The sequence below is a fragment of the Castor canadensis genome, chromosome 4, assembly GCF_047511655.1.
Source record: "Castor canadensis chromosome 4, mCasCan1.hap1v2, whole genome shotgun sequence".
Lineage (NCBI taxonomy): Eukaryota > Metazoa > Chordata > Mammalia > Rodentia > Castoridae > Castor > Castor canadensis.
In genome coordinates this window covers 17,982,259-17,985,554 of record NC_133389.1, presented here as the reverse complement: position 1 = coordinate 17,985,554, position 3,296 = coordinate 17,982,259, and the positions used below count along the sequence as shown (strand labels likewise).

General features: G+C 38.7%; 1 pseudogene; it reads left to right on the top strand.

The window, feature by feature from the left end:
- Positions 1-2,671: 2,671 nt before the first annotated feature.
- LOC109676347 (large ribosomal subunit protein eL27 pseudogene) lies at positions 2,672-3,076 on the top strand (annotated as a pseudogene).
- Positions 3,077-3,296: the final 220 nt, after the last annotated feature.

Genomic DNA, 3,296 nt, shown 5'->3' with positions numbered 1-3,296 from the left:
CACCACCTGCAATTGCACAAAGACATGGACCTCTGCGAGCACGCACACACGTGGATGTGCACACACAGTGACCCTCTTGATATTAAAAAATGATAATTAAAATCCTGTCTTTTTGTGAAATTTTTTCCTCCTGGTTTTGATTAACTGCAAAGGGTCAACATCAAGTTTTGATAAATGGCAGAAGCAGAGCTGTGTCCTTGACTGCTCTGGCCAAGGAATGGCCTCAATTTGAGAGCACAAGATAAGAAGCAGGAAACGAAAAAAGAAAATAAAAACTGTCCCAATTGTAAAGTGTATTAATAGTCAATAACATTCTGGAGATTATTTATCTTTTAACATCCGGAAATGGGCTCTTGGTGACTTCCAAGCTCATTATTACTTTTTATGTGATACGTGACCAAGAGCCACACAAATTTGGAACATAATCAAAGGAACTACATTTTTCCAATGACTGTCAATTGGTTTCCTTCCTTCCTTCCTTGCTCCCTTCTTCCCTTCCTCTTTTCCTTCTTTTCCTCCTTCCTTCTTTACTTCCTTCCTCCCAATATTCTATTTCCTTTCTTTCTTCTTAAATTAATATAGGGAACATCTACATCTCCACCAAACATAATTTTGCCAGTTACATTCTTTAACTTATGTATTTATTCCCTCAATAAACATTGATTTTGAAATTCCTATTACACTTAACATGACTGAAACACACTTTTGTGTTTCTTTTTCTGCTTTCCTTATGAGATGATTAAGGAATAACTTGGGGAAAAGCTATAGAAGTGTGACTATCCATCAGTGGCTACTTGAGAAAATAGAAGAATGTTCCAATTTAGGCAGCAAAAATCCACTGGGAATCTCCACAGTTCACTTTTAAGTAAGGTGGCTTAATTTTGGTCACCCTGGATGGTTCCAGTATATTCTCATAAACCTGTGGTCATTATTAGTTGTAATTACCACTTTCCATAGGGGACCCTATTTGAATAGTAAACCATATTTTCATATATGATTTCAACCTGGGAAAATCCAGGATCTATGTTAAGGGGAAACACTTATGCTTCCCACAAGTGAGAGTATTTTCTATACCACATTCCTGATGAGAAGAGTGTAGGAGAAACACTTCTGGCTTTTCTCTGCTTCTCAACTCCAGGTGGGAAGAGAGGGAACTGAACATGCTTAGCTCTACTCTTTCTGGACTTTCTCTTTTAGACATGGCTGCCAACACCTGTAGTACTTTTGTCACTGTGTGGAGCCTGTGGCTATCTTTCTTTCAGTGCTTGGTTGGGTAAATATTAGTAATTTGTGGTGTAAATAAACTTACTCCCCTCCGATCTGATAGCATATTCTTCAATCAGCTTAAGCACTTACATATTGCCATTTTGATTTTCATTTGTTTGCCTCCTGTATCATATTTCCCATATGGTTCCAAATTTAGAACTGTTTATTGAATTCCCAAACCCCAATGTCACAGTGTGCTGGCTGGGAAACTAGGATTGACCTTGAGGATCAAAATAAAATGTAAAGGCAATGTTTCTAGTCTGAAAAGAGCAGACAAATTAAACTTTAGATGTCAATTTTTTAGCCTTAGTGTGAGGGGATGAAAGTTGCCTTTAACTACAAATGCACAGCTTAACTCAGCATTCCAGTTAAGTTAAAGCAAGGATTAGTTAATAAAAAAAAAGTTTATGAACCCTAACAAGGCTCACTGGAAAACAGGCAGAACATCAATATATAGATCTGAGACTCTAAGGAATAATTTCTACAGGTTGAGGGCATGGCTCAAGTAGCAGAGCACTTGCCTAACAAGTACGAGACCCTTAGTTCAAGTCCCCCTACTGCCAAAAAAAAAGAATAATTTATAAGGAATAGAGATTTATTTCTTGAAAGATGGGGAGTCAAAGATTGAGGGCCTGTCATCTGGTGAGGGTCTTATCATTGTGTCATCCCATGACAAAAGGCAGAAGGACAAGAGAGGGCAAGAGAGAGAAAGGGGGCTAAACTTGGCTTTTTACAAAGAACCCACTCCTGAGATAACAAATCCACTCCCATGTTAACCTTAATCCATTCATGAGGGCAGAACCCATATGTCTGAATCACCTGTCACTAGGCCCTAACCTCCCAAAACTGTGGCATTGGGGACTAAGTCTCCAATACACTTTTGGGGGATGCATTCAGACCATAGCAGACATTTCCCAAAAAAGCACATTCAGATTTGCACTCCACTATGTGGTGATATTTACAGACATGCTTTGACTGTGCAGAGAAGACCTGAAATTTGCATCTGTGTTAGTTAGTAGGGATGTGAATGGAGGTAATTAAGAGAAATGTCTAAAATCACATCCTCCAATCAGCATTGTCAAAAATAAAGCTTTTATTTTGATCTCCATTTGTATGCCTCAATTGATTTCAAGCTCAGAAGCAAAATAAAGGGATTTTTTTTTATTGACTCTCCTCCATTCTTAATAATCCAGACATCCAAACAAATATACAACAGCCTAATATTTGTAAGGTAGAGAGTTTATTGTAGATTGAAAAGCCCTTCCCATCACACAGTTTCCCATCATAATCCAGTCTCCTCAGTGTCTTGCTAATTAGGAAGGTAGCTAAACATGAGAGGAAATAACCTCATATAATAAGGACAGGACTTCCTGTCTGCTTGTAGGTCCTGGGAGTTGCTGTAGAAATGGGTCAGTTCATGAAGCCTGGGAAAGTGGTGATAGTCCTGGCCAGACACTACTCTGGATGCAAAGCTGTCGTTGAGAACATTGATGGTACCTCAGACTTCCCCTGTGGCCAGGCTCTGGTGCCTAGAATTGACCACTCTGCCTGCAAAGTGACAGCTGCCATGGGCAAAAAAAAAAAAAAGAAAAAAGAAAATCAAGAGTCCAAACATGAGGTCTTTTGTGAAAGTTTATAACAAGTTACTGTGAGGATCTCCCCTGGGTAAAACTGCCATTGACAAGGATGCCTACAGAGAACTTGCTCTTAAATGTAAGGGCTGATGGGAAGCCAGGGTCAAGTTCAAAGGGGAGTACAGACAGGCAAGAACAAGTGGTTCTTCTAGAGGCTTTTTTTGCTTCAGTCATAATAAATTAAGTTAAAAAAAAAAAAGGACTGGGTCAAACCAAACAATGAAAAGAGCTCAGAGGAAAATACACAATGTAGGAAAAGAAAAAATTTCCCCTTAAATTCATTAAATTGCACAAAGACATGAGAAGATTTTGCATTCATGAATAAGGAGGCTATAGAAAAAGAACTTCTCAAGTAACGACAAAGACGATGTGCTCAGAAATTAAGACTACTGTGGC